Genomic DNA, 13,334 nt, shown 5'->3' with positions numbered 1-13,334 from the left:
GAGTGTAGTGTGGAAAGGAGAAAAAAAAGAGTACATATATAGTGGAGAAAGCTGACAAACACTACCTTGATCAGTGGGTCAATGTCAACACCAACAGTGATGTCATGTTGATAATATGTATCCTTGATAAAATGTGGTGAAAGTGGCACTTTACCTTTGTGGTTTTCCTCTGCAAAACCCATAACCCCGGTCTAATCATAAGAAAAACATAAGTCAAACCCCAATAGAGGGACATTAAGCAAAATACCTGACCAGTACTCCTCAAATAATGTCAAGGTTATCACAAACAAGGCAAATCAAAGAAACTGTCACAGTCAAGAGGAGCTTAAGTAAACACGATGAGTAAACATAATGTGTCATCCTGGATGGGATCCTGTATCATAAGAAGGACACTGGAGAAAAACTGAGGAAATCTGATTAAAGAATGGACTTTAATTAATAATAATGTATTAATGTTGGTTCATTAATTTTAATAAATGTACCTTAATAATGTAGGATATTATTAACATCCTACATGTTAATAATAGGGGGAAATGGATGTGAGTTACACAGTAACTCTGTACTATCTTGGTAATTTTTCTATAAATCTAAAACATTAAAAATAGTTGATTTAAAAAATATATATGTACCTGTGTGAGTGTATGCAAGCAGTAAACTTAAAAAAGATATAGCAGCTATAATAATATAAGGGAAAATAGAATTTAAGATAAGAATATTTATAATAGATAAACAAAATGTGTTATGTCTACATAATGGAATAGTATTCAACAATAAAAAGGTATGAACTACTGATACCTGCTACAACGTGGATGAACCTTAAAGACATTATGCTCTGAAAAGAGCCAGATGCAAAAGACCTCTTGTTCTATGATACTATTTATATGAAACATCCCCAGAAAAGGCAAATCTATAGAGACTAAATAGATTAGCGGTTGCCTAGGGCTGGAAGTGAGAAAGTGGTTTGGCTGCAAATAGGCCTGAGAAAGCTTTTGGGAGTGATGGAAATGTTCTAAAATAGGAGTGTCGTGATGGCTCTGTAAACTTAAATTTACGGAAAACCATTGAATTTTACATTTAATATGGGCAAATTTGGGGGGAAGTGTATTTTCTGATTGTGAATTATGTGTCAATAAAGCTGTTTAAAGCATTAAACAATTTTTTTTTACTCCCTAGAAGAGTTAATGATTAATAGCATATCCAGCAAACAAATATCCTAATGATTTTTAAAATCATTAAAAATACATATCTCTAGTGATCAAATAGCTTAATATGAACATTTCACAGAAAAGGCAACTGCTTCCTGAAAAAATTGAAGGGGGTGCTCAATTTATATAAATAAGTTTATTTCCTGACTTTCCATTCAGATTGTTTGTTCTTCAAGGACAGGACTATTGCTCTCAGAGAATAAACTTAGATATACAATTAATATAATTATTAATTATTGTTTTTTCAATTAATTATTGTTTTTTGACTTCAAAGATTTATCCAACACTTGATTAAAGACCAAATGCTATAATTTATTGGGCTTCAATTAATTGTTGATTAATTATTAATTTAATTAATTATTAATTTTTTTTTGACTTCAAAGATTTATCCAACACTTGATTAAAGACCAAATGCTATAATTTATTGGGCTAAATCAGTGTAGCCCAAGATGAGGTGAAGTTTCAGATGCCCTCTAAAAGGAAGTGTTGCGAACTATATTATTGTTCAAAATATTTATTCCCTGCCCGTGACCTCATGGGAAGAATTCTCTTCCCTAACTCAATTGATGTTGGGCTTGATACTCTATGATTTGCTTTGGCCCCAGCTGAGCAGAATGTACTTCTAAACTCCTGACCTTGGGCTTGGCTATGTGATGTGCTGTGGCCAATGGGAGTTAACAGATGTGATGTAAGAGGAGGCTTAAAGTGTGATTACAAGGTTGAACTTGCCATCTTGTGCTTCTGCTATTGCCACGAGAACTTCTCCAGGGAAGGCCCAGGTTCTAGGTTCTTCCTTACCAGCCACAGGGGGCCCTGGCCTTTGCTGAGAACCTGGGTGTGGTACATAGCAGCTAGACAACCTCCGGGATACCTGGAATTCTGTATCTTTTGGCTTCCCTAAAGGCAACCCCAGGGTCAGTGCATCCTTCCCAGTGCTGGATCCATCAACCAGCCCACAGATCCGTCAGAGAAGCAAACCTCAAGAACAGTGAAGCCTGTATAAAGAGGTAATTTCACACACAGGGGTGACTCTGTGGTCTTCCTTGACCCCTTTAGCCTTAATGCAGCACACTCTCCTTTATACTCCTTGGGGCTTGGCACCCATCTCGGGTTTTTGTCTTCCTCACACTGTATTATGATCATATACCTCTCTGTCATCAGCCTTAGATGAGGACTATCTTGAGAGGCTGAACTGAACTGTTGGTTCATCTCTGTGCTCCTAGTATCATGTACAGTGACTGGCATGGACAAAGCTTTTAATAAATATTTCATTAATGAATAAGGAATGTCTGAAAAAAGAATGAAAGAGGCCAGGCTCCAAAGGAAACTTTGAAGTTTCCTCTTACCTCATCCCTGCATCCCCTAGTTGGTCTGGGTTGCCAAACCCTTTGTGGGAATAGGTGCTCTTTCCAGCCCACTTTTAAAGAATGTTTTTATTATAGGTTGAAACTTGCAATGTTGAAAGTGATTTTTCAAGATCATGGCCTTCAAGCCTAGAATTAAGTTGCAAATATGTGTCTCTGGTTGTTAGCAATGAAAAAAGGTTGAATGGGGAGATCTTTCCATGGAAAGGACATTTGATATTGTTACAAAGAGTAGTCTTTATAACATTGCAAGGGAATATCAAGGTTTTTCAATGTTTTACAAGGAGGCTGGGGAAGAGGGTGATCTTTAAGTCTCACCAATTCTGTCTCTATGGTTCTACTTATTGATTTGCAAAGAGACCACACTGCATTGTTCTTAGCCAAGGTAAGCGCTCTAAAAAATGCATTGATGCATATCCTGCCTCCCACATTTGTGAACTTAAGTTCATTTCATACTTCTTTCTTCTCTCTGAGCAAAAAATTTACCAAGATAAACAGATATGTGGTATATCCTGAATCCTCCTGCAATGCACGTCTTTCACAAATTTGACCTCCATTTCTCCTGGCATACAAACCTCTTTCTAGAAATATGCTTATTTTACCTGTGACTGTTCCCTGGAAAGCAGTTCTGTCCCCAATTCAACCCAGTTCCCAGATATCCTTGGAAAATTCTTATTATTTTGTACCTGATTGAGTTGGACTGGTTTGTTTGTTTGTTTTAGCGTATAGGGTTTTATTGGGCGGAGGAGTGTTAAAATTTGGGCTCCCTTAGTGCACCTATTTAGGTTGAGTCCAACTCTTTCTCCATGCTCTTGCATAAACACTTAATGCAATGTATTACAGACCCTTGTGTATATGACTGTTCCTTCCATCTCCTTGAACGTAGAGACCAGGTATCGTTCCCCTGCTTATCCCTAGCACCTAGCCCTGGGCCTGACACCTTGAAGGCACTTGGTAAATGTCCTGTGAATGAATGAAAGAGGAGGTGAACAGTAAGTCAATGGAAGGCTGTGATTTTTAACTTTTACCATTGGAAGCCCAGCATGGCTATGTTAGCACCTGTAGCACCAGTGTTAGTAGAAGGATAAGAAGGTGGGGATGTTTGGGTAGTGTTTGAGAATTAATGGTGGTAAGGACGATCTCTCAGATGAGGAAAGGGATGGAAGAAAGTAGAAGACAGTTAAATGGGGCAGGAGAATAGAAAAGAGGAATAGCGGAAGAATCCCCATCTGTCAGACTCGGTTCTTCCTTTTTCCCTCCTCTCAGCTCCAGGTCACTGAACATTTTGGAGTTTCTCTTTGTAGTCCTTCCCCACTTGCTCCATTTCTGGTCAGAAGAATTGCAGTTCAGGATGGGGAATTGTAAGCAGGTGAAGAACAGCAACTAAACAGCCAAGCAATTTAAAGTTGTGTCAGAAATGCCAGGCTGCGTTAAAATGTCCACAGGGGGTAGACCTTCTAAATGACTAATCACCTTTCACCCGTAAAATGCAGTATGCTCTAGTGGAAACAGCCCATGAGCAGCCTGGTGTTCCGTTTTTCCAGCGTCTGCCCGGCTTGCTGCTGGGTTGATTCAGTGGGTTGGCTGGGTTAGGCTGAGGTTAAGCCAACAAGATCTTTTCAAAGTAAGTGGCATTTGGGGCCAACTACTATATGTTTCCAAAGAACAGACGATGTTGACAAAGAGATGTGACCTTAAAGGTACGTGACCCCAAAGACAGGTGACCTTGGTCTTTTGCCTGATTCTGAAAAAAATAGTCAAGAAAATGTCTGATCAAGGGTCATGTTTAAAGAAAAATTACAATTTGCCAAATTCTGTTTTTAAAACATCAGTTTCTTAAGAAACAAGGAATAAACACTGATTGTAATGCAGGTGTATTTTTGTTTAATTATGAAAACATTTTTAGGATCTCTCAAATGCCCTCCAGAATCTGGCAACTAATATTTAAAGTATACATGTTTAGGTGAAATAGTGAAATTAGAAACTTGCCTGCTGGGAAAAATGAGAAATTTTGAGCTCTTCATTTGGGTTCATGGTGATACCATCTGTATCTCTGTACCCAGGTGCTTGGCATATAGTGGGAGTTCATAAACATTTGGTGCATGAACAGAAACAGAAAGCCAATTGTATTATGCAATCCTGCTCTGCTGGTTTGTTATAGCTAATAGGACGTCAGCATCTGTATTTCTTTTGCTATAAAAGTAGGTAAAGTGAGACCTAATAAAAGTGTTAGGCACACTTATTTTAAACCACCTAGTCTCAAGGCTTGTCATTAACAATACATCTGTTTTATTAGAAATACTTATATGTGCATGTGTGTGCCTGTGTGTGTGTGTGTGTGTATGTGTTTGCAGAAAAACCTTCCAATGTAACAAAAGCAGTTTTCTAAAAATTGACTATCTTTTGTAATCAGTAATTCATACAGTCGTAGTTATTGCAAATGGGCAAACAGCTCCAAGATTCTGTAAGGTCACAGTGATTTGAACTAAATTAATAATGGTGTCTTTCTGTATTTTTCCTGATTGCCAAGTCATATGTTTTTTTATTGCACAAAATGAAAAAGCAGAAAGAAATGAAAACTCAGAGTTGTCACTATGAATACATTTCTAGAGTATTTTCAGTGTGAGGATGCGTAAAAGAATTCTAAGATGCCCCCCATGATTTCCACCCTCTGAGGTTATGCCTACGATTAGGTTACATGGCAAAAGAGATTTTACTTAAGTTACTAATCAGTTGACCTTAAAATAAGGAGATTATTCAGGTGGGCCTAACCTAATCATTTGAACCCTTTGAAAGCAATTTTTTCTCTGGCTAGTTGGAAAAGCAGAGGTCAGAGATTCAAAGCATGAGAAGAATTCAACATAGCATCGCTGGCTGGAAGATGGAGGGAGCCACAGCTGAAGAATGTGAGTGACCTCTAGGAGTTAGAGTGAGTCCCAGCCAACAGTCAGCAAGTGCATGGAGACCTCAGTCCTACAATCAGAAAGAACTGGATTCTGCCAGCAACCTTAATGAACTTGGAAGAAAATCCTTATTCAGAGCCTCCAGTTTGGCCAGTGCCTTGATTCAACCTTTGAGATCCCAAGCAGAGGACCTAGGTGAGATACGCCAAACTTCTGACTCACAGAAACTGTCAGGTACAGGCTTTCCCTGGACATATTATAGGTTTGGTTCCAGACCACTGCAATAAAGCGAATATCGCAATAAAGCAAGTAACACAGATTTTTTTGTTTCTCATTGCATATAAAAGTTATGTTTATACTATACTGTGGCCCATTAAGAGTGCAGTGACATGTCTAAAAAACAATGTACATATCTTAACTAAAATATAATGCTGTTGGGAAAATGGCGCCGATAGAGTCGCTTGATGCCTGGTTAGCACAAATCTTCATTTTGTATAAAACACAGTATCTGTGAAGTGCAGTAAAGTGAAGCACAATCAAACAAGATATGTCTGTAATAAGTATGGGTTGTTTACAGTTGCTAAGTTTGTGGTAATTTGTTGTGTAGCAATAGAAGACTAATACAGATTTTGGTATTTAGAAGTGGGGTACTGCCCCACAGTAACAGATACCTAGTGTGGAAGTAGCTTTGGAATTAGGCAGTGGCTGGAGGCTAGAAGAATTTTGAGGAACATGATAAAAGAAACCCAAACTGCCTTGAACAGACTGTTTGCAGAAATATGGACATTAAAGATTCAGCTGGCGAAAACTTAGAAAGAAGTGAGAAGCATTATAGAGAAAACTTAGATTTTCTCTGAGAAAGCCTAAATCACCATGAACAGACTGTTCTTAGAAATCTGGACTTTAAGAGCGATGCTGGTGAGGACTCAGAAGGAGGTGGGAAACATGTTATTGGAACAGGAGGAAGGAGAATCCTTGTTGTGTGGTGGCAGAAACCTTAGAAAAATTGTGACCTGCAGTTATGTCAAAAGCAGAATGTGTAAATGACAAACTTAGATATACATCTCAGGAGTTTTCCAAGCAAAGTGTTAAAGGTGTTGGTTTGTCTCTCCTTACGGCTTATACTAAAACGTGAAAAAGAAATAATTTTAGGGAAAATCTGGTAAACATAAAGAGATGAGGACTGGATAATCTTGAAAATTCTCAGGCTTTTCGGATGGTAAAAGATGCTAAATGTCAGAAATGACTTCTGAAAGCATGACATAGAGGAAAGAAGGACTCCGTGTCTATACAGGTCTTTACTAAAACAACAGAAAGACCAACAGGTCAAAGTATTCAATCATACAAAAGCCTCTTCTAAGAGATTAAGAGTGTGATGCACAGATCCCATTAATCAAACCAGAGGGTCTCTCAGAAGCTTAGGGGTGTATCCCTTAGCCATCTCTGCAGAAGCCAAAGATAGAGAGGAGACCTTCTCAAAAAGATATGTGGGTATGACTCTTGTCTAATGGAGCAAAACCCTGTGAAATTAATGCAAGGACAATAGAATAGGTTGAATAGTTTTCCCCCCAAATTCATGTCTACCTGGAACCTATGAATGTAACATTATTTGGAAATAGGGTGTATGGACATATAATCAAGTTAAGATGAGGTCATACTGGATTAGAGGGGACCCTAATCTGTTGACTGATGTCCTTATAAGAAGAGGGAAATTTGGATAGTATTCTAAGTATTCTGGCAGTATTCTAAGATGGCCCCTTGATCTCTGTCCTCTCGTGTTACTCTCTGATTATATGATTTTACATAAGAAAAGGGATTTTACAGATGTAATTAAAGTTACTAATTGGTTGTCCCTAAGAGAGCGAGGGTAGGACTTCCCTGGTGGTCCAGTGGGTAAGACTCCACACTCCCAATGCAGGGGCCCCGGGTTTGATCCCTGGTCAGGGAACTAGATCCCACATGCATGCCGCAACTAAGAGCTCGCATGCCACAACTAAGAAGTCCTCATGCTGAAACTATGAGCCCACATGCCACAACTAAAAAAGATCCCCCATGCCACAACGAAGATCCTGCCTGCTGCAACGAAGACCTGGCGCAACCAAAATGAATAAATAAAATAAATATTTACGAGAGCAAGGTAGACTTGTTCTAATCACATGAACCCTTTAACTCAATAGAGTTTTTCTCTGGTTGGAAAAGCAGAAGTCAGAATTCAACATGTAATTGCTGGCTTGAAGACGGAGGGAGCCCCAAGCTGAGGAATGTGAGCAAGAGTGACACTTGGTCAACAGCCCCCAGTGAGAGGATGGAGACTTTAGCCCCACAATCACAAGACCTGGATTCTGCCAGCAACAGGAATGGTCTTGGGAGCATATTCTTCTCGCCGAATCTCCTGAGGAGAGCTCAGCTCAGCTGACCTCTTGATTTTAGTCAACCTTTGAGACCCTCAGCAAAGGGCCCAGTTCAAGTGTATTGGACATCTGACTCCTGAAAACTGTGAGATAATACATTTGTGTTATTTACAGTTGTAAGTTTGTGGTAATTTGTTATGCAGCAATAGAAAACCAATGTGTGTGTGTGTGTGTGTGTGTGTGTGTGTGTGTGTGTGCGCACATGCATGTGCATGCATTCTCTTAAGCAAAAGAGATTACATTTTTACCAAACAATATAGAATCAGTCTAGCCAGAGGTTTATAGAACAATTTGGTAGGTCAGTGATGAAATGAATTTTATGGTACACATATGATTCTAATAATTTTTTAAAAGCCCTTAATAAAAAGAGATAGCTCTAGGTTTAAGCTTCTTCTTGCTTTATGCTTCTGGGAGATTCTGTGAGGAATATACCTGGGTAGTAAGTACTCTCAGAGAGTTGAGATCTCAATCAAACAAAATCATTCCAATAAATTATTGAGAATCTTGCATGCATCACTAGACACTGGGCTCAGCACTGGGGATTGAATGATAAATATTTCTTGCCCTCCAGGGGGTTTATGTTGGATAGGTATAACAGTCAAGTAACTATATAATCGCAATATAATGTGTTAACTACTATAATTGGGTAATACAGGAGCACATATGAAGATGACCTAATTCAAACATGAGAGGGGGATGGCGATGGTCTTCAGTACTTGTGGCTCACGGGCTTTAAAACATAGGCCCAGTAGTTGTGGCACACGGGCTTAGTTGCTCCACGGCATGTGGGATCTTCCCAGACCAAGGCTTGAACCCGTGTCCCCTGCATTGGCAGGCGGATTCTTAACCACTGCGCCACAAGGGAAGCCCTAGTGGGAAAAACCATTAGAAGTATTATGCATAGCAAGGATGTTATCAAACTTTCCCTTCGGAAAAATCTGAAGGATTTTTGTAGGGAAAAGATCGAATTGCATCTTTGAGATGAATTGTAGGGAAAAGATCAAATTGCAGGGACATCAGACCAAATTCTCCCAGGTTAGCAATACCTGAACTGAGTGATGGTGGGAATGAAGAGGATGATATGGCCTTGAGAGGTAATAGGGATAAGAGCAACATGTGTTTGTTTGCACCTGGACTGTGAGGAAGGAGAAGAACAAAGGTTAATGTCCAGTTATTTGGCTTGTGAGGCTGGGTAACTAGTTGCATCAGTGAAAAAGATGGGAACCGAGAGGAAGAGCAGTTTGGGGGAGGAGCTGAGCTCAGTTTTGGACATGTTTAGTGTGAGATATGTGTGGGATACCAAGGGGAAATGTTAAGTAGGAAGTTGCTAATATTGTTCTACAAGTCAGGAGAAAAATCTGGTCTAGATAGAGGTTTGGACAAGTAGGTGCAATGAAATTACTGTTGGGGAAGGGATTGAAACTGTCGGCAAGAGAGTGGTTGCAATGATAAAATCTAGGCTATTTATCTGTAAAATAGGGATAACATCTGTATAAGGTATTCAGGCTGGAGGTTTGGCAAACTCTAATACATAAATGTATGGATGTTATAAGAGCAAAGGAAACATTTTAAGCAAAGGATGCCCAGATTATCTCACCGAATATATGTGAAGTAAGTGTAACATCTTGTTTCCCTAGTTCTTCACAGAACTGCCTACTTTGGTGGTGATGATGTTTCACCTGTCTAGGATGAGATCCTGCCAGGTTGCAGGAAGCCCTGAGGGGGAGCTTACCAAGCCTCTTATATTCCATAATATGTCACACCCAAACTCTAGTATAATTACTTTATAAGGCTGAAAAAACTTCCTTTGGCAAGTCCCGTTACCTGTATCTAAACAACATAGGTTCCAGGTATAATTCCTTACTAAGCCATAGTGCCATCCTGCTACATTGTCCTAGGTTTTAGAGTGACGGCTGTGCATCTCTTGTGTGCAGTTACATTGTAATGATGAGTAGTGTATATGGGTTCAGTTCGAGACCTAGAGAGGGCTCAGAATGGAAGGCTTGACTAAGGCCCTTTGCACCTAGTCCACAGAGTAGTCCTGAGAATTAAATGATGTAAGGCACGAAAATGCTTAATACAGTGCTTGGAATAAACTAAGAACTCAATAAATGCTAGTCATTGTTGTTAATTGCTATTACTTACTTGTTATTGTAATTACTACTGTTGTAGTAACTATATTATTGAAGAAGTCGTGAAGACAAGAGGGGATGCTTTGAGAGGAATCAGAGGGTATCTGGAAGTCATGATGAAGTTGAAGAAATAATACTGTGGGAGTAATTGAATGAGAGAGATGGAAGGAAGTCTGCAGTGAGTGGAGAGTTTGAATTTAAGCCTTAAGAGATGGAATAGGAGCATAGGTAGCAATCCAGGATGGACGTGGGAGTGAGTGATGTGACATGAGAGATGGGGGAGGGAGATGTGAGGTGAAGGTCATTAGCGCTCAGAAGGTCAAAGAAGTCACAGACTGAGGAATCCAGGGGGTCATCCATGTGATTATGGGACTCCTGGGGTAGATGACAGCACGCCTTGGATTAGAGGAGGCAAGTGTGAGTTAAGTGCTAACATCTTTAATAAAAGAAGGAAATACCTGAATTTTGTTGGTGGGATTCCCATGCCTGAAATTGTCTCTGGATCCTGTGGTTTTAGCAGAGCTCTTACATGTACTATGTATACCGTTGACAGAGTTTTCTTTATCCCCTGACTTCTATTGAGCCAGTTACCAGAGAGCTGCTGGGATAGCGTATTTAGGCCTGAACTGGCTGTTTGGAATACATATGATGTACTATCCCCATTCCTCCAGTCCAGGCAAACTGCCCTGGGGAAGTTTGACCCCTTAAGGGGAAGAAAGACCCCTTAAGAGCTACTTGACCGAACATCACGAAATCTGTTCTCATTCTAATTTAGAATGCAGAGACTTGTGTGGTGACTCATACATTTGAAAAGCTCAAATTAAGTAGTGGTGATCTCAACCGTGATTCACTGATGAAAACTGGAAAGTGATTCATCTCCTTTATGTGCTTGTCCTTGGGAGTCAGGAGGCTTAGAGGTCTTTCTTCCAAAGAACACACCACACTCAAGGAAAGACACTGGGCCCTCCTATGGTGGTATTTTAGTAATTACACAGAGTCATTCACTACATTTTCTTACAAGGCCATTTTCTTTAGTTCATTTTATTTCCATACATAATCTGGACGCTACTTTTGTGCTGTAACGACTCATTGCTAATAAATTAGGGAAGGCAAGGGTGCTTTCAGGCTAAAGGTGGGGGAACGTTTAGGAAACCATTGGTGCAGATTCTAACTTTGTAACCTGTAGAGCTATTGTATCTTCCTCAGTATCTATTTGTTATCAAGGAGTAAGTTTTTTCATAGGAGAATAACTAGGCTTAAATGAATAATAAAATCCTAAGAGGAAACACTAATTAAAAATACTTAAAAGTGGAGATGAATTCTACTGTAGCAAATAAACACAGAGATTAATGACTCTTGTATACCAGTAATAGTACTTTATGGAATTAAAATTGATACCCAAAAGATCTATCTGAAAATGAAAGGCCATAAAATTTGACCACAATAAGTATTTATTTGTGCACCTACTGTGTGCCCAACCACTGTGCTGACTACCCAGGACTAGGTAGGAACTCTTCCTACGAGCTTTCCCAGCACCTTGTACTAACACTCACTGTTGCTTTTATAAATGATCAGTTCCAGTGCCGTCTGGTATATCTAACCTCCTTACAGGCTGTAATGCTTATAGCTAACATTTGTACTGAATTTATTTTGTGCCAGGTTGTGGGTGTAAGCACTAAACATGTATTAACTTATTTAATCTTTACAGCAACGCTCAGAGATAAGTACTTATTATTATCATTATCCCTATTTTTATATACAAAGAAACTGAAGCACAGAGGCATTAAATTGCCCAAGAAATTTTTCCCAAACTAGGAATGAAAGGAAACTTTCATAACCTGATAATAGACATCCTCAGAAAAAGAAAAAAAATACCACAAATATAACTCTTTTTTAAAAAAATAAATTTATTTATTTATTTATGGCTGTGTTGGGTCTTCGTTGCTGTGCACGGGCTTTCTCTAGTTGCGGCGAGCGGGGGCTACTCTTCGTTGCGGTGCGGGGGCTACTCTTCATTGCGGTGCGCGGGCTTCTCATTGTGGTGGCTTCTCTTGTTGCGGAGCACGGGTTCTAGGCGCGCAGGCTTCAGTAGTTGTGGCACGCGGGCTCAGTAGCTGTGCTTGCGGGCTCTAGAGTGCAGGCTCAGTAGTTGTGGCACACGGGCTTAGTTGCTCCGCGGCATGTGGGATCTTCCCGGACCAGGGCTCAAACCCGTGTCCCCTGCATTGGCAGATGGATTCTTAACCACTGTGCCACAAGGGAAGCCCCACAAATATAATTCTTGATAGTGAAATGCTGAAAACATTCCCATTAAGATGAGGAACAAGACAAGGACGGTCATTATCAACATACTTTATTCAACTTGGGACTGAAGGTATTGGTCTGAAAAGTACAACATAATAGGGACTTCCCTGGTGGTGCAGTGGTTAAGAATCCGCCTGCCAAGACAGGGGACACAGGTTTGAGCCCTGGTCCGGGAAGATCCCACATGCCACGGAGCAACTAAGCCCTTGCGCCACAGATACTGAGACCGGTGCCCGGAGCCCGTGCTCCTCAACAAGAGAAGCCACATCAGTGAGAAGCCTGTGCACTGCAATGAAGAGTGGCCCCCACTCGCCGCAACTAGAGAAAGCCTCTGAACAGCAACGGAGACCCAACACAGTCAAAAATAAATAAATAAAATAAATAAATTTTTTTAAAGTACAGCATAATGAAGACTGGAAATACAGCAAAAGTTGAAAAACAAATTGCCCAAGGTCACAGAGCATAAGATGGAGGAGCCAGGGCTCAAACTCACATAGACTTGCTGGAGTCTATATTCCTTATCACTCTCCTGTGTGGCTCTCTGTTAAGTCTCTTTCTTGCCCATCGTTGCATCCCTAGTACTGGATATCATGTCTGGCCACTCAGCTTTCCTGTTTGCTCCCCTTTGATCTATTCTCTGCACAGCCACCAGAATAATATTTAAGGACAATTAGATCAAATTACTATGCTTGTCAAAACCCCCAGTGACTCTCCATCTCACAGAATAAATTCCAAACTCCTATGAGGTGTGATGCAATCTGGCTACTGACTACACAACCTCATCTTTACCATTTCCTGCCTTATTCACTCCCATCCACCTACAACATTCTCCTTGCTGCCCTACAATAGAGCAATTCCTTCCTGCCTTTGAAACTAGAAAATTGCTCTTTTCTCTGCCAGTAAGATTCTTTCCCTGGCATTTCTTTTGCCTTAATTGATATCTCTTCTGAAATACCATCTTCTCGAAGGGGACTTTTCTGACCACCCTACCTAATAGATCCCACCCACTCCCAAT

Source organism: Lagenorhynchus albirostris, chromosome 2 (assembly GCF_949774975.1).
Source record: "Lagenorhynchus albirostris chromosome 2, mLagAlb1.1, whole genome shotgun sequence".
Taxonomy (NCBI): Eukaryota; Metazoa; Chordata; class Mammalia; order Artiodactyla; family Delphinidae; genus Lagenorhynchus; species Lagenorhynchus albirostris.
The sequence above is the reverse complement of the archived record's forward strand: the minus strand, read 5'-3'. Positions refer to the sequence as shown.